This window comes from Ixodes scapularis, unplaced genomic scaffold, assembly GCF_016920785.2.
Source record: "Ixodes scapularis isolate PalLabHiFi unplaced genomic scaffold, ASM1692078v2 PGA_scaffold13__105_contigs__length_92229423, whole genome shotgun sequence".
In the NCBI taxonomy this organism is placed as follows: Eukaryota; Metazoa; Arthropoda; class Arachnida; order Ixodida; family Ixodidae; genus Ixodes; species Ixodes scapularis.
The window spans coordinates 55,485,173-55,508,889 of NW_024609839.1; the positions used below are offsets into that span (position 1 = coordinate 55,485,173).

General features: G+C 44.1%; 1 protein-coding gene across 2 annotated transcripts in view; it reads left to right on the forward strand.

Moving 5' to 3' along the window:
* The window catches only part of LOC8036680, a 52,959-nt gene that overhangs the window by 11,030 nt on the left and 18,212 nt on the right, over window positions 1-23,717 (forward strand). The gene's annotated exons all lie outside the window — the stretch shown is intronic.

Below are 23,717 nucleotides of genomic sequence, written 5' to 3' on the forward strand. Positions count from 1 at the left end.
ATCGCGAAAACTCGGCCCAAAAGGTTCGAGCATCGAGCGTTCGGGGGGAGAATGAACAGGCACTTTCGAGAACAAGAAGCTATAATAGGACAAAATTATAAAAGTTCCGCCCCGAGTAAGAATAAACGCGAATCCTCTAGAATTCCGTGACCGGACACTGCTTGCTCGGCCCTGCGCGTTGCAATATATAAAAAGGCACGACGCTCGTTGCAGATTCGAATACAGAATGATCTGCTTACACGACTCAAAGCACGTTTGCTTCATACACGTGTATTCTTCGAGCATTGCCTGGAGACAGCCTTTGTCTGACCAATGTGACGAGGCCATCGTATAAGGAAGGAACACGCCTCCGACTGTACGACGTGTAAGCAACGTGACCGCGGCCTTGGTGAAACCGCGGACGCACGCGAAAGAGAACAAGAGCACAAGCGGCTACATTTCGTCACTTATACGTTATCGCGATTCTCAAACAGAAACAAGTCGTTCTTCCTCCTGTCTCCGCGCCAGGTGGCACCAAGAAGTGAAACCAACAAAGACTCACGTGGAGGCCCGTTCTAGTTTCTTTTGACCCTGGCAGTACACAAAATGTCCGCGAATCGTGAAGGGAATAAGAAACGTGTACACTTCCGGTAACGATCTTCCTGATTTTAAATCTTTATAAACGAAACCTCTGAAGAAGACGGCACTTGAGTAGACCTATTCCAAAACTCGAAGCGACGCATGGCGGCGCAATGCCACGTTATGCATTGTGGGAATCGGTGGGAATCAAAATCCATACGCGCTCCGCTCCTGCCCCACCGGTTCCCAGAATGCAACGCGCGCGGACGGCATTATGGAAATAGCCCATCGCTGCAAGACTTGGGAAGTAATCCGTTACACGTAACGTATAACAAGTAATCCGCTACTTTTTTCAAGTAATTTTGTAATTGCCACGTTACTTTTTTTCGGAAGTAATTTGTAATGTAATTTCATTACAAAATATTGGTAACGGATTACTTTAATTGCTCGCTACTTTTTTTTAAATATGAGCATAATAAAGTAACTGAAGCAATACGAGCAGAACATTCAGCAGCATAACAAAAAGAGTTCAACAAAATGCAAAAAAAAAAAAAAAAACAAATCGGGAAGGGGAGCATAGCCGAAAAGAAAACAATTCTTTTTATATGACCGGTCACTAGAACCACTAGAAAAACGGACAAGGCATGTACAAATGTACGAAAGACAAAGATCAAGTAAGATAACGCCGAGTAGGCTCTCCGTCACCTTCCATCGCGTTTTTCTTCTTCTCCCGGGCAGGAGAAAGCTCTCTGTGTTTATTTGTTTTTGTCTTTTACACCGTTTCACCCTTTCCAACTTCTTCGACGTCTCCCGCCACCTGCACAGACACTAAGCGCGGGTCCGTACCCCCTCAATTCGCGGGTTCACAACTTGCATAACGGACGATGCAGCCTCGCACGAGGGGGTCAAATTCTCTTTGTCTTTCATGCGCACTACTCTATTCTAACACGCTCTTGAGGCACGGCTGAAAAGCGCCCGGCGCGAGGCTAAGAGCATCGTCTTCGAGGGTACGGACGATACTTCTTTTAGTTTATTTGTCTGGGCATGGTGGTCAAGTCCACTCCTCACTTTACAGTCAACGTTAGCCGTCAACATAAAATGGGGGGTTAGGCCATCTTAGGAGTGGGGACACAGAGAGAGAGAGAGAGAGATCGCGTAAACGAGGCATACTTGGGTAGTAATTCAATTACAGTAATTAAATTACTGTAATTTAATTACTTTTCCTGGTAATTTGTAATTGTAATAATTACTTTTGGCTAAAAGGAATTGTAATTGTAATTTAATTACTTTCTAGCGTCAGTAATTGCTAAATTTCAGGCACAATTACAATTACTTTTGCAAGGTTTTGTGGCGGCGGCGCTTTTCCCCTCTGGCCACGGAGACGACAGCGCAGCCAAAGCGACAGGGGAGAGAGCGTCTCCCAACCTGCTAAAAAAAAATGGAAAAGAGGGATGGGAAAGAAAGGCTGGGATAGAACGGAATGAAGGATTTTGTAGACTGTAAAACGATTTAATGAAGAATTTGAAAAATAATTTGATAAATGAGGGCTACATTCGTGTCCGTTTTCGTTCCTGTCGTAGTTGAATCTGACTCTTCGTCTCGTTCGCTTCCTGTTGCTCCTGCTTTTAGGGGTCTTTCTTATTTCTCATTCTCACACGGGGGCATCGGAGGTCGAAGTCGAGCTGGTTGGCTCCGATCACATCATCCGGTCGAGGCGGGGAGGTTCGAGGTTCTCCTTACGCGTCTTCGCCGCTAGCATATTCGCTTACATATTTCAGTCAAGTTTGGGGACTTTTTTGTTCATGAAATTATTCTCTTTTCTTTATGAGTTTTTCACGTCCTTCTCTTCTATCTCGTATGTTGATACCACTAACAGTAAGTCGTGCTACTCTAACATCGAGGCGAAGAAGTAAAGAAGCAGCAGGTCTCATTAACACGACTCACCCTGCCTTACTTCGAACTGTTCTTGCTACACTGCTCTTCCTTCTCCCAGTCCTCGTCTACCTTTTTGTATAAATCTTCATTATTTAGTGTTCGCTCTACCTAACCCTTTCAACCGTTTGTCAGCCTGATTGGACGAGATTCCAAAACTTACAAATCGCGGCTTTAGCTGTGGGGAGCTTGTTTTTGCATTTGTTGTTCGTTGAATGCTTCTTTTTTTATAGAGGGCTTGGCTTGCACTTTGTTTTTACACCTCTATCGTGACCCTCCACGCGTTGTCCTCTCGTCTTGGCCTGTGGAACCGCCCCGAGGCGCGCAGTGCTGCTTTGCATTGAGAAGCTGCAACAGTCTTATCTACAATGGAAAAGGAAAGGCTGCCGGGGCCTTGCTGCGAAAAATTCTCTAAACAGATTAGCACCAATGTAAAAAACTATAATCGTGAGGAGCAAACTCTCCGGACCGTTTCTGAAAACAAATTCAATAAACCGAAAGGCGACCTCCAATTTGCGGAAACACTTGCAGGTAGGCAACTTTCTATTTACTTCGAATAATACTTACAGTTATAAAAAAATAATAATAATAGCTCGTCTATATCTTCCAGCTGAAACACGCTCAGGTAAATCGTGAAATCGAGGCGTCCAAGAGGCCGCAGTTTTGGAAGAATTCGCGGATTCTAATTTTCGCGACGCGGTGCGGTCGCGATATAGATTCAATGTGTTTACATTTGTTTTCGCGAATTGTAGGCGATTCGCGAAATTCGCGAAAATAAAGTCGTTTGCAGTGTATCATGATTTTTTCGAGGTTGTTCTTGCCATGCTAAATTCAAATCGGTCTTCTTTATGAGACGCCCAACATAGATACAATCATTGCTATCCTAATGATTAGCTACATGACGATCCTAAATTTATTATTTATCTCAGGAGCTTTTTGGGTGTTACCGTGCACTGAATTAACCCAGAATCCCTGGCAATAGAGTTGCTGCTATTGTGACACTAGTTTTGTGGAAGCGACCACAGTTCGTGTGCTACGGTTACCCACATCCGGCATGTTACAAGTCCAGAGACAGGGAGAGGCAGCGAATCATCGTGGCTGCAATGTTTTCATAAGTTGTCGTATCCTTTAAATGTTTGACGTCGTTTACAAGTTTCTCTTATTAGCCATTTTTACGTGAGTTTTATGATACCAGTACTGTCGCATATTTGTTTCCTTGTATTATTTTTAAGTTTATTTTTTCTTGGTTTGACTTGGATACCATTTGCATAAGCTCTAAGGAGATTCACCTCGCACCTGTGAATTTTGTCGCCATTTTTTATGTTTTGAGAATATATGAACGCAGGAGTTCATTACTCCAAACTATTAAGTTGTATAATCCATTTAACAAATTTCATAAAAGGAAAGTACAATGCGTGACATTTATACAGCGGCCATATAACTCGTTTACAGTTATATGGCCCAATGTGGGGGGTAACTCTCAGAAATAAGTAATTGTAAAGTAATTGCATTACTTTTAAAAAGTAATTTGTAATTGCAATGAACTACTTTTGCGTAATAGTAATTGTAATTGTAGTTAAACTACTTTTGGAGCTAAGTAATTGTAATTGTAATTAAATTACATTTAGAAAGTAATTTACCCATGTATGAAACGAGGTGTGATCCTCTATTGTTTTGCGAGACCATTGGCCATCGCTTCTCTCGCTCTCTATGGCCTTCCCTCCCCTGGCCTCCACGAATATTGGTATGAAAGTGAGAACCGATTAACGTTCGATTACCCCTTAACCGCCACTTCTTCTCTGACTGGTCGAGCTTTCGGTTCAGAAAAACGGAAACCTAGAGTTTCAGTGCATACTTTGCTTGCCAAAAAAAAAAAAACACACATTGCCGTCAGCAACAAAAACAACAAACTCTAATCTACGGAAACACATCAAGGTAAGCAGGTACACCTGCATCAACCAAGTTTTTCTTTTCTTGTGAATAACAGGTGAGACACCCGAGTCAAAAGGCAGCTTTCGTAAATCGCTTCTTAAGCATAGCTGAGGTATACGCTGCTACTGAGCATGCGCACCGCTAGCTTTGTCTGCGCAATGCCAGGGATCATTTCCGGAGGCCGTAAGCTAGCGGGATGGCGGGTGTGGTTGCAGCTTTCGGTGCCTTGTGTCAACTTACAGCTGAACGGAGTGCACCAGTCATTCTCTTAAATATATATATATATATATATATATATATATATATATATATATATATATATATATATATTACAAAGACTACCATGATTTGCGGGCGTATAGAAATGAAACGTAAAAGGAGTAACGTGAAAGTAATTTGTAACGTAACGAGTAAAGTAATCCGTTACTTTTCAGCCAAAGTAATTTGTAACGGTAATTCATTACATTTGAGGCTCGGTCCATTGTAATTGTAACCATTACATTTTTCAAGTCACGAGCACAAGTCTGGCCGCTGTGGCCAACGTAAAGAATTAATTTACGTGGAATTTTTTTTTTTATTCGTCCTTCCTTCTAAAACTGTCAGTCTAAAAAAAAAAAACATGCTAGTTTATTTGTTTTTCTGGTACAGAAGCCAATGATAAAAGCTTTAGTTCGATATCGAAATGAAGCAAAAAAAAAAAGAAAAGAAAAGCAAGAAAAAGCAGAGCGGGTTCGAAGCTAGGACAGAATCTACAACAAATAAACCAAATAAAAAAAAAAAAAAAAAAAAAAAAACAAGAGCAGCTCTGCTTTTGATCGACCTGGAAGATAATTGTTGTCTGGCCTGCTGCACCAACTGCCGTGCACCGTACTTCGAAGCGTATTTAGCAACGCGATGGACTCTGAAGGGCGAAATGTTTAGTTATTTGGCTTTAAAGTCTTTGCATTTTGACTTTGTGCCTTCATACAAAAGATAGAACCGCAAAATATATGCTGTGTCCCACAGCCTAGGAAGGTAGTATTTTGAGAGGATGGACAGATAAACCGTCGAGTTGAAATTATATTAAAAATCAATAAAATGCCGTATTTTTTTATTTTTTTTACGGTGTTTGAAATTTGGTGAGTTCGCACTGGCTGTCCGTTTCAGGAGCATTCGGAGCTTTATGTCTTCCTTTCTTTGCCGAACCGCATCAAATGTAGGCTGGTTAGTTTTGCGTCGAGACTTCACAATTCGATGATTCTAGTCATATAATGGAAAGTAGATAACTCTGTCCATTATAATAATAACAATAATTATAATAATGGACAGTAGATAACCGGTAGATAACTCTGTCCTTTTGAGACTCTCAAGTAATCGGAAAAGTAACGGTTAGAATTTTTCCTCAAGTAATCTAATTGAATAGGTTTTAAGCAAGGGTAATTGGAATCGATTACCTCTTTTGAGTAACGTGTAGAAGACTGGAAACAACTCCCCTCTCCCCCCCCCCCCCCCTTCCCCCTCGTCCTATAGCAAACAACACAGTGAGGGTGACGTCAGAAGCGCACAACAACTCGGCATCATTTGTTTTCCTAGTCGATCCGCTCGATTAGCTCCTATAGTTCGATCGGCCCTTTGTCTACCGTGTACGACGCACCAGCCTCGCGGGCGCGTAACGCGGTGTCGGGAGGTCCGCGGCGCAGACACGCAAGGTCCCCCCCCACGGACCCGATAGCATCTTGTCGAGGGCGAAGTCCGGGTTTTGCGGTTCACCGACCGCCCGTGACGACCTCATGGGGGCGCCACGCGTCCGTCTGCAGTCGTCGCGTGTTGCGACCGGTTCGCGCAATCGTTCGCCGTTAGGGGGAGATTAAGTCGAGCGTGACTCCCGCCGCGTCTGGTTTGCTGGCCCGCTGATCCAGACTGGCAAGGTCAAGTTTACGCGCGAATGTTTGTTTGTTTGTTTTTGCTCGTATCTGGAGCGGTCTTGTATCAGCTCGGCTGGTATAGTTTGCGGAGACCTGTTTAGGCGCAAGATAAAAGCGGTGTGTGTATGTCTTTCGATTGTGTGCAAGACCGGTATCTTGTTCGCGGGCTGTTCGAATTCATTCATTAGCTCCAAAGGAAGTAATAGGTATATAAAAAGATGCTATTTTAATTTCTTATCTATTTTTGTATCACGTTATATATATAAATTAACTTAGAATAGTGAGTTTTTTTACAATTCATATGAAGATTGCTTAGTGCATTTGTCGAGCAGTTTAAACGTTTAGGTTCAGCAGAAACCTTATTCAGTCGGCAACGCAAAAATATATCAATTATCGTTGAGTGACTGGTTCGCTACCTCGTAAGGAAATGGGTACGTTATCGTTATCGTTAAACTAGAAAAGAGAAAGCAAGAAAGTTGCTTTAAGTGCGACTCAAGAAAAATATTTAAAAAAAAAGTGCCTGATAAGTGCCGAAACGTAAAAAATGACGGATGGTTTGTCTCGATTTTGAATCTTCATCGAAGGCAAATTGCTACTGCGCGACACTTGATGCTAAGATGTGTATAACAAAAGCTACATAGCCTTAGATCCGATAATAAATGAAATAAATCAGCACGTTAATCCAGTCTTCTTTCACACTGCACATAATTTAAAAATGTGTGCAAAAGGAAGTCCCATTAGTCGTAACGTGTACAAACCACTGTACGTAAACCTCTCGTTCACATGCAGTGATCTTGGTTTACGGAAAGACGTCTCCACAGTGTGAAGAGTACCAGCGCAAGTTCCTTTCGTCAATTGAGCTCACAAAGTTCTCGGCAACCATCCTCACGGCGTACACTGTGTACCCACGATAACATCACATGGAATCGTAGTTCCTTCGACACAATCCTCTATGTCATTCGCGTCAGTGCCTTTCATACTGATTCACGTTATCTTAACTTCCAATTCATTTGCCTGATTATACCCAATTCGAAATCATCATTCTTAAACGACAGCTGAAGCAAGTTCTATCAATGGCCGCATCTCTGGGAGCGCACGCGATGCTTCGATCTGCCCACCCCACGGCACAGTTCACCCAGAGAAGCGGACGCACCGTCACCTCTGTCAACGGAGGCAACAACGGGATTCCTGCCGAACCATCGGAGCGCGTCGACCAAGCCCACTGCGTTGCGAAGACATCATACACACGCGACTGACGCGTGCCCGGGGCGCAGCTGTCGCACAGCAGCGTCGTAGCCACCTATGGCAGACCCGAAGTGATCACCCTACCGACCTTCTGGTCAGTCCAGGACAGGGCACCCAGCGGTACCTTCCACCTGCGCGAGCTCCAGCGGTTCAGAACGGGCTCCCCCTTGTGCTCGAGCAGCCCGCGACCAATGGGAATCGAGGAAGATGGTCACGTGTGCGAAAGTCACTCATCCGGGACAGCCAAGACGGAACTACTTCCGGTGACCACGCGGCAGACCTCTTCGGTCGAGCGCGACGGCGCGCGTGGTTCTTCGGGGATCAGCGATGTGTGGCTTTCCTATATACGGACGCCATGTGTTCACCGACAATGTGTGCGCGAGTGTGGAGTTTTTCATTTTGGCGGGGAAGGCCTTTCTCAATAAGGGCGGAACGGAACTTTTGAATGTGAAGTTTAAAAATATGTATTTTAATTTTTTTTCTTTCGCTGCGATGAATGAATGGTTGGTGGATAGCGCGGGTTCGTTTATGAAGTTTCTATCTAAACTTAAATCTGCACCTGTAATTTTTTTTTTTTTTACAGTTTGCATTTATGGTATACTATGAACGCTTTATTTTGGAAGGAGGTACGTTTCGTAGACTAGTTTGTGGAGAATTAGTTTTTCCACCATATCGGAATCTAACACACGAGACATGTTCGCATATATATTTCATAACCTTAATGAGAAAAGCAGTAGTACTATACTACGAGTAATATCCTTATCATAATAATTAACATTATATGTGTACTCATACAGATGCACACTGCCCAATCCCATTGCTGTTAAGTGGTTTCTAAATAGAAAATTGTTGAAATGTGCAAGGGAATTACCCGCCCAGTGGAAAATACGTTAGAAAGCCGCCGAGATATAAATTTTGGCGGAGCGGGATATCGAACTCCGGGACTCCACATTACCGTTATCGTCAGCATTACCATTACCACACCGGTAATAGAGAGTTTTAGTAGATCGTTCCGATAACTCCGATAACGATACCCGATAACGATACGACGCATGGGCAAATGAGTCGGCGTAGTACAGGGTATCGCTATCGGAGGGGTCTGAACGATCTACTAAAGCTCTCCAATGAGGAGACCCGGAGGCGCATTGAAAATCGATCGTGGGTTAAAACAACGAGGGAAATCCAAAGCCCTGAGTGGTCTGTTCGAACGCCCCGCTCTTTCGGAAGCAGCAGACGGGCGTGACCTTTCGCGCTCGTTGTTGAGGATGGCTCATAACAGTAAAAGAAAGCTGCTAAGCAGCGTTGAAACGCGGGAACGCGTGTCGCCGAGCAGGTCATATCACTGAAGCCATCAGATCAAGAGAAAGCAGTACCAGGGTCCCCTATGGTCACCATATCTTGTGTCCCGACTCCCCGGAATCGGCATCTTCTTGACCTCTCTCTCCAGTCTGGTTAGCCGATCGAAATTCGCAGTGACAGGTGGCTTTATTCTTGTATGCCGAGATTTTTTGTTAGATCTGAAGTTGGTTACGTTATCTATTCACCGGCCAAACAAGCGTACATTTCGGTAGTGCCACTCCTTTCCCGGGCACCAGACGCACTTTGCGCTTTCGCCACTTGGTGTCGCCTTTACGTGAAAAAGGGACATTCAGCCGTGCACTGCCGAGATGCGAAGCACAGATGTGGCTTCTATCTGCGTGCGTCTGGAAATGCATTCAAATGAGACGTTCGCGTGCTTCGAAGCGTCCGAACTGCTCCGCTGTCGTCGTAATGACCCCGGCCTCGAGCATTTATCTAACGGTTTCCAGGTCACTAACCTCCGCATGCCACACCGAGGTTTTTATCTGCGCAGACTGGCTTATCGACTGAAGCGCCATACGATCGCACACTATGTTTACCGCTTCTGACCCCTTGCCCACTAAACCACGGTTTCAGTAACGTTACTCTTTTTTTTTTTTCAGTAAGCTTTTGCACATGCGTACACCCTCCTCTGCCCTTGCCTAGCATCCTGCTGTTGCCATTTTGGGGAGGGAGGAGCGTCCCTCCCAAGATGGCAGGGACGTTCCTCCCTCCATCATCGCCTTTTTTTTTTTTTTTACGATTCTTTTTTTGAGAATTGGTAGATATGGGACATAAAACGCAATCTTGTGCACGTTACCTGAAAACAAATAAAATAATCTCTTACAATTACAATTACTCTCGCTTAAAAAGTACTTAATTAGATTACTTGAAAAGAAAAGTAATTGGCCGTTATACTTGAAACAGAAATCATTACTTTCCCGATTACTTCAAGTTTGCGGAACGATAGATTTCCCTTCCGGAGTTTCGAAGACGGGTTCCTTCGTACTGTCCACTAAGAATCACCGAGTAATAAACTATTTATATTTTTAATCCAGCAATTCTGGTAAACCATGCATCCTCCGGCCGGAGGCTTGGAAAAGCAATAAAATCAGTCTTGTGATTACTACCTAATAAAAATAATCAGAATATTACAAAATTGCTTCGAAAAGTAATCGATTGCAAGTAATTTGATTACTTGTAAAGAACAGCGCGCAAGTCTGATGAAACGTAGTGAAACCCGATACAACGGTCCGACGCCAACGTGTTCTGACGGGGGCGGAGGGAGGCACGTTGAGCTACCTTTCATTTGTAGATCGCAGATAAACGCCCAGACGGGGCATCGTTACTCGAAAATGTTCATTGGTAACGTTCACAATGACAAATATTGATCAGTGTTTGGTAGAGTACATCTATAAAGTACTTGAAGTAAAGTACAAAGTGAATGAGAGGTTATGTACTTCGATTAAAGTACAGAGTACACCGGGCGCAATTTGTACTTCAAGTAAGGTACTATAAACACAATGTAATTTCCAAATAAAGTGCGAGTACTTTGTAAAACAACCTTTCATGGTGTCCTTTCATTTCCCTATGCAGCTTTGTTTTTTTTTTAATTGGTACGCATTGCCTTAGGAATAATTTGGGGTGCATAAGTTATTTTCAGAAAGGGCAGCGAATATTGGATAAGTCAAGTGGGCCAAAGGTTGGTTTGGATTCGCTGACGAACAATTTGACACAATCAACTTATAAGTCATTTATTTGGTGACAAAGCACTGTTGTTTTTTTTTGTTGTTGTTTTTTAATACAAATTTAAAGGAGCTGTGCAACAATTTCAGTGCTTTGCTTAAATAATTTGGGAGTTGGTGTCTCGACCTTTCGGAAGTAAAGAACAAAAAAAAAAAAAAAAACATCTTGCCTGCATGTCCTAGTTTTTATTTAAAAGAAAACAAACAAAGATTAAGGTTTTCGGCACCTGTCAACTCCTTCACCATCTTCCGAGTCACGTGCGCTGTGACGCCAATGGGGGTGGCGCGGGGTTCCGATGAAGCTCTCCCTCAAGAGCCATCAGTGAGCAGCGAGAACTCATCCGCTGGCGACAGCGTGACCACGTACTTGCGCAGCGAGATCAACATGCCGAAAGGAGCAAAGTCTCGTCCGGGTCCGGCCGGTCCGGCCATCCCCGTTCGGCTCTACCCCCGTCCCCCTCCGGCTTTTGGCTGGCTGTTCGCGGTAGCAGATAGAGCTGACGGTTTCGGTGACCTCGGATAGATGGCGCCACTAAAACTCTGTACAATAAAAGTTTTGCCGATGATACCAGGTTTTTGACGTATTTATATTCATGTTGGAACGACGAGATATATAGAAAAATTAGCTTTTATGAAGCAGGTATTTGCACACTTCCTATATTTTTACAAGTTCCCCTCGACGTCATGCCGCGTGGTTCTCGTGGCCGCCGCTCGCGGCTGCAGGTCGGGAAATATTCTAACTTTTGCCTCGCGATTACGCGGCGGAATCGCAACATTTTGAAGGAAGGAGGTGTGTTTTTTGTGTCCTCTATGGTAAGATAAACAACGTCAAAAGCAGAAGATGCAAATTCTTTCAACACTAAAATTGCTGCACAGCTCATTTAAGAAGACAAAATTGGGAGAGTGTATGTTATTCGCGACTTCAATTCTCTATGGATGGCGCCGCTCGTTTCCCAAAATGGCGGTTATAGTGAGGGTCGGAGATGCGTGCTGGGTATGCCAGTGGCTGAGACTGTATAGTGTGCTGGCTTCGTTGAGCGACACCAATTATTCACACTTATACGAGGAATTCGCTGGGGTCTTGTGCACGCAAGTCACCTCTTTATCCTGAAAACATAAACGTTGTTTAGCGTAATATTTACGCTTAAGCCACGTTTTCATTATGGAACAAATCCTAAACTAGCATCTATTTTGGATTTAATTGTTCGGAATAGGTGTTAATTTCGAATTCTTTCATAACTCAGTATGTGTCTCACAGCGCATTTATAAAGTTGAAGAAGTTGTTCGCGGAAACTTTATTTTATGGCCTATCTGTCCGATCCAGGCACTTCAAATATTTTGGAGAGTTCAGTGTCCTTTGAAATACAGGGTTTTTATACACCTTAGATGTAACGTGGAATATTGTATTTGCGGAAAAAAATCATCGCTGATATATGCGTGTTCTTGCTGCCTCTTCTCGCTCAGAAAACTATCATGTGAAATAATGAACTGCGGGAATTTTAATGGTTCCTGGTTATTTATATGATTTGTTGCTTTAACATTATTCCCAGAAAATAAATATTAATATCAATCCAAATATTACAAATTATCGCCACAGGTGCTAAATTTAGAATATGTCCACAAAAGGTATAAATTAAGAAATGCTGTGCTCACTACAAGAACCTGAAGACGGAATCCGAGTCAGACAGCAGAAGTGTGTGTTTTTAAAGCAGCGTGTGACGCATACGACTTTATAACAACAATGTCAGTGTTCTCAATATGCTAAAAAGAAAACAAAATGGGATCTTTCTGCAAAGAGTAATATAGTTAAATGACGTATTTTTTGTGATCGCGGCGTTTATCAGGGGCCTACACTGCCGCAATTTATATGAATAATTAAGATATTTTAGAAGGTAGTTTTTCAAGCTCTTATATATTTTATTATCTAGTTTCATACGCGGGAACAAGTATAGCAATCAAAAGTGTGCAAATTATCATCACACGGTACCAATTGCAGCATTTTTAAATAACAAGTTATAAAATAAATTTAAAAAAAAATGTAGGGCTGAGTTGCCTTAATGCTTTAATCGCGATCAAATCTTTTAACTGGTTAATTGATCAAAGTTTGACGAAACAAAATGAAGTAAAATTTAAACGCTTCCACCTCGCATACGGGGACGATTTAATGCATCTGTATGAGGGCAAACGTTATGTCACATTTTAGAATAAAGTAAACTGTACGGGCGAGATTTGTAACTCTAAACAAGGTGGAGAAGTTTTAAAACGTGTCGCGGTCACTCCAACGCCGTTCGAGTGTCGGTTTAGTACAGCAGAGACACTTGTGAACGATCAAATGAGGCTGCCCCTGCCGGAAAACGTAAAATAACCTCTTTGTCCCATGCAGCTGAAGTAAGAATCTGAGAGACTGGGAGTCCGAGTTGTGCTTAACGATACACATCAAGACTGATTCGTAATCCAAGTTTAATATTTCGCTTTTATCACATATTCAGGAAAGCCAAACAACATAATGTATAAATTTTAAATTTATTATGGTTATGAATAAAAATAAACGAGACCAATTAATCGATGAATGAATCGATTAAAGGGTATCAATTAATCGGGCTAAAACTTTTAATCGACGCCCAGCCCTTAAAAAGAATGGTCTGAAATCAACGAAAACATTTTAGCTAATCTGAGAAAGCCACGTAAAATTACATTAATTGTGTGCAAAGACATGCTGTTATCAAATCGCGACTGTTGACAATCGGCCAAGCTCTCAAAGTCGCCGCCAATCCTTCACCCAAATGCCACCCCTCCAAAAAAAAAAAAAAAAAAAGATTTTTTTTATTACAAATCTTTTGTTTATTTTTATTTGCCGTCGTTTTACCTGTCCCAGCCTTTCCAGTCCGAAGGAAAGCCTACCCGCTTGCACGTCTGCTCACTGCAGCACGTTTCGTTCGCGTTGGAAACCGGTGAAATATTAGCGAGTTTTAGTAGACCGTGTTTCCCGCTCCGCTAAGCCCCTCCGCTACCCGGAACTCTACAGCCAAGGCCATCGGCGCGCAGGCGCAGTGGCGGTTTCTTCGTAGCGGAGGGCTAGCGGAGCGGGAAACACGGTCTACTAAAACTCCCTATTAGTGAGTTTCAGTATTGCGTAATTAGCGAACGCAAGCACTGCATGTTTGCGTTAGTGTTGCGTGTTCCAAATGCGCATGTGCGGAGCTGAAAATTACGGTCTTGGATTGGCGTATGATGACGACGCGCATGGCCAGCGTGGAGAGGGAGAGAGAGAAAACACTGTATTGACTGAGAATGGGTCAAGGGGAATAAAGCACGCAACTAGTACCGCGAACGCACAGCGATACTTAAACTCTAATACTGTACAATCCCATACCGGCTGCTGCAGCACTTCATTGAGGCAGTGAAGAGTGTAGTTTGCATTCGGAAATGACATTTCTTGAGCCACGATCGCGAGCAGTTCCGCCGTGCCGGGTGGTTCTCATTTGAACCGGTTCGCATTTCTACCTTCTCATTTTTACCTTCTCATTTCAACCCAGCGCAAAACAACTTTCGCGTTTCTCCCTTTGTCATTTAAACCGTTCTCAAAACAAACTTTCGGGTTTTGACCCTTCTCAAAACGACTTTTCTCATTTTAACCTTTCTCATTTCAAATTTTCTCAAAACATACTTTGTGGTTTTTACCATATTGTCAGAAAGACTTTTCTCATTTTAACCTCTCTCATTTCGAACCCAAATTAATCCAACATCATTATCTCGCAATCTTTCTGCGGTATTTATGGCGAATTCGGGTAATTAATTGCCTTCGAGCCCTTGCCTGTGGCACCGGCGACCAAAAACGCGCCAGCGGCGCATCACGTCTCCACCCGAATGCAAAGCACAATGAACTGGCGTTTTTATTTGTCTGGGTCGCGAGTGAGCTCTGTTAACTTCTTCTTCGATCATTATATGGTACCATGAGCACGCTGCATACGCCAACAACATAAATTACGACTCTTTGAGATGTGTGTAAACAGAAGCGGCTTCACAAAACTTTTCAAAATATTGGCATTACCACAGTCCGTACAGCTGACAGAATATTAAAATATAAAATCAATGAAAGGGCAAATGTATAAATCAGTGTGGTGCTGCCCGCACGCGCGTCAAATTTCAATAAACTTCGTTTGGATTTTCAATTAGCTGTTGCCACGGAGGCTTGCCAGCGTCGCTTTCCATATTCTGTTAGTAGAGAGTTTTTGTAGATCGTTCCCATGACTCCGATAACGATACCCGATACTCCGCCACTGCCTCCCTTGCGCATGCATAGTATCGTTATCGGGGCTATCGGGGGTATCGGAACGATCTACTAAAACTCTCTAGTACCTTTTTTGAAATTCTCAGTCTTCTCATTGCACCCACCCTCCTTGAAATTGTAATGCGTGTTCAAGTTTCAAACTGCATCACTATGCGTACTTTTTTTTTTTTTTCAGCGGTGTAATACCTTGTTATTACAGAGTTGTACAATAAAGTGATGCATGATGCAGCCCGTGTCTCAGAGCGAACATACCTTGCTCAGGCTGGATAAATTCTTCCCAAAATGTTGACTTTCTTTGAAACATAAATTATCTTTCTCTTCGTTGTTTTTGCTATCTTGTCTCAGAGCACAAAAGGGGGCCTGTCTCGATGGCTTCGTTTGCCACTCGAACCTGCTATTTGCCGCCTCAGGGAGCATTGTTTCGTTTGGTTCCCTATCCCGATTCGGATGTGACGATACCGGATACAGTCTGGCAGTCAAGCTGCCCGACCTCTTGGAGCTTGGGAAAACTTCTGCTGGTAAATTGCCGGTACACGCCTGAGAAGCGCAACCCGAAAAGCTTGCACCCGCCAGCCTTTGACCACGCGAACGCCCTTGCCGAAGATATGGGAAAACTTTTTTTCAGGGAAAATGACCATCCGAATTGGCCATTACAAGCAATAACACACGACTAGCACAATGATCCATCCGCTCCAAACTACGACATCTTAACGACATACAGCGACAGAAGAGAAATGAAGTACCGAATATGCGCTAGCACTTTTGAAACCACGTCACCATGTGACCACGTAGCTACGTCAACAAACTCGGGGTGGTACGCAGGCATAAGGAAAATTGTTTCATGTGCTATGCAAGAGATGGTGCCGCTTCGCTTCATCTTCAACCTTCATCCTCAACTGTTTTTCCTTCTTTCTATACCTCACTACGGTGTTCAAATGACAACGGGTTCAAATGAAAAAGGGTCGAAACGCGAAAGGTTAAAACGCGAAGGGTGTTTTGCGAATGGGTTCAGACGAGAAGACCCGCCGTGCCCGCTGAGCAGGAGAATTGGATGTCCTCACTAGATCGCTTCCCGTTTCCGCCGCGGGAGGGCGAGCAATATGCTGGAGACGCCAATAATCGGGAGTTGCATCTTCTTCGGAAAAAGTACTTTCCGAGTTAAGTACAAGTACATAGTCAGAGCATGTACTGCAAGTAAAGTACATATTTTTTTGTTTGTTTGTTTTTTTGTTCTTTTTTTACTTATTTGAAGTAGTGTACTTTAAATAGAATGTACTTAAAGTGTTTCCCAAAGCTGACTCTTATATTAGTAGGGATTGAATACGGATAATTTAATTATGTTTTATTCAGAGTACACTTAGTCGTTGCTCTCATTATCGCCTCGATCCTGACGGGGCGTAATGCACTTACTTATGAAGATTTTCTTCTCTCGTGCGTAAATATGAGCGTTAAATCAAGCATTGTGTAGGTTAACACATATGCAAAAATCGAGGCTCCGAGCTACAGCTACATTTGATTTGATTTTAAAATTAAGGTTAGCATACAAGCTAGGACGACGAATCACGATGATCACATGAACTAAAGTAGTCATAATAGAAGTAATTATTACTCTTGATGCTATGGTTTGATACTTGATGGTGCGAACACTCTCAAGAAAAAAAGGGTGTATCGTTACACCCTTTGTCTCATATAATACATCCCAAAACTTCATTTCGACGTACAGCGCCCTATAGTCGAACAGACGGCCCCGAATTTTACGAGGGGCTTGATAGCCGTGTGGTACTACTTATAAAATTGCTAAAGTACGTATAAAAGACCACAGATAGAAAACACCGAGTTTTTACAGTAGGGCCAAGAAAACCCCGATTAGTTTTGTTGTTGTCAGTAAAACGTACATAAGCTATTTTAATAAGTTGTACCACACGGCTATCAAGACCCTCGTAAAATTTGGGGCCGTCCGTTCGACTGTACGTAGTACGAAGGGCGCTGTACGTCGAATTGAAGTTTGGGGGCGTATTATGTGGGACAAAGGGCGTAACGATACACCTTTTTACACCCCTTTTTCTTGAGAGTGAAGAAAACGATGGAACCAGTCACGCACATTTGGTTAGGAGTAGTTGCGATTGCACTCGATCAGGATTCTCGGTAACTTGTGCACCACATGAGAACATCACTTTTGTTTTCTCGTCTGTAGTTACTAAGTTAATGTAAGGATTACCCCTCAAAACCGTTGGGACGATTTGATGTCTCGAGGGAACGTATCGCAACTTCGTGGGAGTGCGGGAGGCGCTAAGCGTCAGTTGCCGACGAGCATTTGCTCGTCAACAACTGTCGAGTCACACCGTGATAGAAGCGTCGGTATTGGCAAGTTCAATGTGTCTAAAACAAGTGTGCGGCGCTATGTAACACAACTATGCGCGCGAGCACAGCTAAGAAGACAGAACGTCATTCACTTTGGTGAATGCAAAACCTTTTTCAACAACAACCTCCACAGATCCGGAAAAAAAGAAATATCAGAGAGGCTGTGAAAAGCCCTGATGCACGCCGCACAAGCTGTAATGTGAAGCTCCAGGCTTGTTTTTCAACATTTTTTTTTTAAATATAAAAAGCAACTTTGAGGCGCTGTTATTCATGAGAAATGACCACTCACATGCTCGCATCATACCAGCTCCGTCACAAAAAAAAAAAAAAAAAAAAAAACGCCTGCGAGGTGGCGCCACCAAAACATCTCGTCGCCAATAAAAATCTAGAGCAGCCTTCTAGTTCATTTGTGCCCAGTCCGATAACGATGCGCCATTATCGGTACAGTGGAATCGATAGGTAACTTAACCATAATTTGTGATTTTATTCGGGCAGACAAGTCGATTGCACTCGATCGTTCTGTCCGAGTAATCTACCAATCTTTTGAGAGTATGAAACGTTATATATTTTTTCTTCTTTTTTTTTTTTTATTGAGAGTTATAAGGTGTGTCTACTATGACCTTAGGTGGTGATATTTATGTTTCATTTCAGAGCCGCATGTATTTCTTTTTTGTTATCGTTTTTGTATTAGTTTATCCACAAGATCTTTCTTTTTTTTATTCAAAAGCTGTTTCTGCTTGTGAAGGCGTTCACTTTTGCGATACATAAAACAGATATGCATTTCAGTTTGTTTCCTGGCCCCGCGCTGCTTTCGTAGGCAAGCAAAGCTTGTCTGTATGATATTGATCAGAAATATAGGCGGATCATCATCATTATCATCATCATATACGCACTGTTTCGTGTCTGCTGTTAGAAGCATTTGCACTTCACACTATTGGCGACCAGATGTTTTGGTGGCTCACTCTTATGATTCCTATCTGCGATGTCACGACCAGGACTATCGCTTGAAAATTTTGAATGGAATGTGTAAAAAGCACGGTGGAAAAGCTTGTAGGCACCGCGCCCTTAAACCAACACCGACAACGTTGACAGTCTGAAATTCCCCTTATTTCCACGATTAAAAGTGGAAATCGTCAATGCCATCGATTCCAAAAAAAAAAAAAAACACGAAGCCGGATGTTTCTTTTCCTGGCGTTCCATAACAAGCGCGTCTTTTTCCCGGAATGATCGGATCAATGTTCCCACCCGACGGGCGAGTGTCTTCTTAAACAAAGGCAGCAAATAAGAGCAGATCGACCGTTGGCGTGTCCGGAAACTAGACGAGAATACATAAATAACCGCCATCTACGCGGGGACAACAGATAACAGCGTTTGCAAGTGCAATATATATCGCCAGGACATTACCTTGTGAGCGAGATACGACGGCGTCGGTAATGCTGCTCGTGGTTTTGAGACGTATGTAAGTAAGCACACCTGTGTACTTACGTTTGCGATTGTAGATATAAGAAAAGAACTTAACTGATTTTTTTTTGCACTTTTTGTTACTATCTGACGACGGTTGAAAACAATATCATCTGACCAGTGAATTTTTTTTTTTTTTTTATGTTACAATGTACGTGTTACATGGCAGTACGATCCATCAATTATAGTCCAGCAGCTTACGCACTTCACAACTTTACAGAGGAGTGCGAATGCTGCTTCGAATCGACTACCGCAGCCTCATTACTAGTTTCAAGACTGTTGAAGAAAGCATGGGTTTCCCTAGCACCGTCAAGGCTATGAATGACGCAGCACTATTCTATTCAAGCCATTATTCGCACATCTTTACTATTGTAGTACCTATTTTGGTACCTTCTACTTCGATCTCTTCCCATCACTTTTGTTTTACGTCACGGTTTTAAGGAATTTCTGAACGGTATTCATGGACAGGTCAGGCCTTCGAGAAAGCCCGGTGGCACTTCCTGGTTGCCCTTTGACTCGCAAAGTGCAGCTCACTTGGAGAGGGCGTGCGCGCTTTCAAAGCCAGCACACGTACGGCGTTCGACATCTCTTATGCAAGTCCAGTCTTTCTTGTTTCTTTCCATCTTGCGCGTATACGTATCGATTGTTATTTCGCTTCCTTCTTCTTTGTGGCCGATACAGCCAACGCATCTCGCTGACGTAAAAACAGTCTTGTGGGTAACGCGTTACAAAAAATAGAACGCCGTTTTACTTATTTTTTGGTGGGGAGGGGTGGGGAGGGGGGTGACCATTAAAGGGGTCTAAAGTGTATATTTTTCTTGATTTTATTTTATATTGATAGCTAAACATACATGGTCTAGAGTCGTAATAACAAAAAAAAAAGTTTCTTTATTAAAAACGTGATAAAAGATCCCGAACCGTCCCCTTTTTCGCACCCAAAGAGTCGTGTCCCGATCCTTAATCACGTTTGAGAGGTTGTGATAAGCCCGCATAGTCTTAAAAAGGTAAAATAATTTTAAAAAAGTGCAATAAAAGAACTTACATATTTTTGACATAATCACGAATTACTGTCACGACTGGGCGCTATTTTATAGCAAGCAAGAAAAGGAACGGAACGAACACTTGACAACTCTCTCCACGGGAGGAGGGGACGCCGAGGGACGTTGTCACGTGCCTCGCTCCGGCGCCCTGATTGGCTCGCTGGAGCCCCATCTTTCTGCCGTTTGCCAATTGGCGGGGTACAGAAATTCGTCTTTGATTTGAAAAATAATACGGAGGGAAACTGAAGGAGAAGGAGGTGAAAGCGTGCGGTTACGTCAGAGCGCCGAGCGATCTGATTGGAAGGATTAGGGGGTAGGCGCAAACGTTAGCCGCCTTCGCCTCCACCCATTGTCTCCCTCCAATCGGAACAAACGAGAGCGTCGTCTGCTTCCCGCGCAGGGTTCACCCGAACGCCGAAGGAGCGCGCGCAGGGTGCCGCGTCAGCGTTCGCCAGGGGATTCACGTTCGATCGCTGCTTCTCCGATTGAACGCGTCCGAATGCTGCCATGCCTCCACGTTGCGACAAGGACGCAAATAAATCATTCGCGTCGTTTGTTGTTGTTGTCCTTTGTGGGTCTAGTTCTCGACTCAGCCGCTAGGGGCGCGACGGTCGAAACGAAATCGAGTGCACGCGACGAACACCCGCGGTCGCGATAGTTCGCAAGTTCGTCTGCCTCTTTTTCTGGGGTCGTGGTGACGTCAGAACGACGCCGAGCTCTGATTGGCTCCGATAGAAAGGATAGTGGATAGACTTCAAAAGCAGACTGCCTCGAGGTCTACCCACTATCCTTCGAGCAGAGTCAATCGGAGCTCGGCGTTCTTGCGTCAGTCACGTCACCACAACTCCCCGCAGAGAGAAGCAGACGAACTTCGCTCCGCATATCTTGGCTTCTTCGCAAACAAAGGGCGTCGTACACTCTTAGAAAAAAGGGTACGGATAGTCCTCCCTTACGGGAGGAACGGTCTTGTAACCTATGTTCCTTTAGAAAGGGAGAAACCTTCGTCCCTGAAGCAGGGGAGCAAAGTTCCTCCGTCACTTGCATTTCAATATGGCGAACCCCGAATCGAGCAAATCGAGTCCAATAAGGCTTGACGAGGACGCTACGTCTCTTATACGGGACGAGAGCAGCAGCAAATGAAAGCGTAACACGAGCTTTCCGCAAACTGTGTTTATTTCCGAAGCCAGATTCCCCCCACAGGTACAGAAACCTGCGTTTCGAAAGCAGTTACTCAGTCTTCTCGTAGACAGCACTGCGATGTTAAACGGAGACAACCGATACCCAGTTACTTCGCGCACTTTGCGTCTTACCTTTGGTGTTCCTAGAATCACAATTCCTTCGTCAACCGCACATCACGGAGAAGGGCAAACACTATCCCCGAAACCAAAAGTCGCTCTCGAAAGAACGAACTCGAAGCCACTGTTTATCGCTTAGCGTGAAAGAAGGTTAAATTGCTAGCCACCAGATGGCGGGGTCAAGCAAAGTAGTTGCAATTAGCTAGGCTAGGTAGCGCTAGGTACCGCCCAATTCATGTTCTACAAAAAATAATTTGCTTTTCTCAGGCCACTACTGCGCTTGAAGACCCTCTACTATACACACATGACACCCATACACTTATTACAAGCATCAGGTGATCATACATTGAGCACATGCACTGCACACACAAATATCAATACAACGGAACACCACACTTACCCGAACACTACACCCGTCCTCTGCGTTTCCGTCTTTTATACTGGTCGTTTTGAACGTGCGGAACTTTTCGGTGACTCCCTAAGCAATAAAAAATATTCCCAGCATGTTGATTTTTTCCCTGCAATGTCATACCTCTGAGAGTATTTTGAATGGCTCAGGGGTTGAATCTCTTATTAAAAAGTAAACGCTCAATCATGCCGTAATTATTGGAAAGCCAATAAATTAAGCCGCTCCAATGCGGTTCGAAGCCATGAGTTTGTTTCCCCACACGGCACGTCGTAGCTTGTATTTCTATTTGTTTTTCTATTTGTGCTGTTCGCGCAAAGCTGCAATTGCCGTTTGAATTAATCTCTGTAGAGCGGATATTCAGTCAGCTGGAAGTGATGCTTCACGGACTGAGAAATTGCTTTTCGATCAACTTGAATACAATCAAAGCCGCGACTTGCGGCAGGTGTTAAGTGTACGGAACTACGCCGTGGCGAGCCCGAAAACTTCTAGCGCTCACCCCAGCGCGCCACGGACCGCAGTTTCTCCAGCAACCGTAGTATAATTAAACAGCAAAATAAAGGGGGGCTTTTTTTTTTTTCGATTTTACCTACTATTGTTTTAATGCCGAAATTACATACTGTAAATATACGTACTTTGCGTCACGATTTCGTACTGTTCAGTCCTTGCCCCTGAGCGCAATCGCTGTCGGGGACGAGACAATTTCGACAGTCACATTGGCCACTGTACGATAGGAGCTTCTACTGTTCAGACCAGCGTTTCAACATGACTATCCGCACGTTGATCGATTGCACGTAATCCCTCAAGTGGTATTAAGCTTTTTAATGTAAAGCGGAATGTCAACCTGCGACACCCCACCCCCTCCAATCACAACCCGACCAGCGGCATCAATGCCCAACAGTTTACGATCTCATTTTCTTGTTACACCACTGATACGCGAACACATGGTCACATCGGCGTTAATTCCAGTCTTCTGTTCACAACCCAACACTGTCATCACGATGTTGCAGCTATGTTGCTGACACGCACAAACCCAGAACCACGTTGAACGCCGGTTGCACTCGGCATCGGAAAACAGAACCGAACTCAGGGGGGAAGGCACCCAGGCAGCCGGCAGCAAAACCTGCCTGTCTTGGACGCAGTTCCTGCAGTTTCCGTAACGTCGAGAACGTCGACACAGTTCCGCGTGCTTTCGCTACTGTAGTCTGTAGTGCTGCGGCCTGCGGTGGCTGTAGCAGCTGTAGTTCCGTGCCGCGCGAGTCACGCAATCCGGAGACGGCCATCCCCAGTGTACGTGGCGCTGCTGGCACTGCTCCGGAACTTCGCTGTTTCTGGCGGCTTCGTTAGCTCGTTTGATAAAATTAGTGATAAAAACGTCAATGCAACCGAAATGTTCTTTACGTTTAAACTAGAAGACGCAATTACAGGCGGCCTTCGCTGCTGCTGAAGCTCAATCAACTCAACAGCTATTTATTAAACAACGTGCGCGACCTGCTCGAAAAACGAAACCGAAAGACAATGATTCGGGAGGGCGAAAGCTTTCTCCCGTCTGCCTGGAGAAGGAGAAAAACATTTCGTTCCTCCCCTTTTCTCGTGTCCGCTTGGGGGCGCGTCGGTAGAAGGGAGGAAGGCGCGCCGTTGCTACTTTTTTCCTCCATTTTTTCTTAGAGTGTAGTATGCGCCTCTTCTTATACCCCTGTCAGACGGCGTTCAAAATGTACTTTTCACTAAGCTCCTTTATAAAATCGGCCAATCAACTCGCGATGTGCATGGAGTGCGCACGTGCCCTATACAGCGTGTGCCGGTTCGCCGATTTTATAAACGAGCTTAGTGAAAAGGATCGTTTGAACGCCGTTTGACAGGGGTGCAACACGTGAAACCTCCTCATCCGGAGTCTCACTGCTAACACAACAAACAGAAAACAGGATGCAGACGCTTTCTGAGGCGTGCTGTGTCCTTGTACGCTGCGTTTCGGCGTCTCGCCGCAGCGGGGCGCCAGTCACGTGGCTCTCCTCTCATCCGTTGTCTTCCGCTCCACGTTTTCCATTTCGGCGGCCGCTTCTCGTGGCGATGAGCAGCATAATTAGCTTATTTATGGCCTAGTTACACGACTCACTTAACCGCGGTCAGGGGCGCCCTCTTGTATATATTAAGGCGACGAGCGAAACCGAGGTCACGTGACGAACGCGTGTAGCTGCGAAAGTGAGAA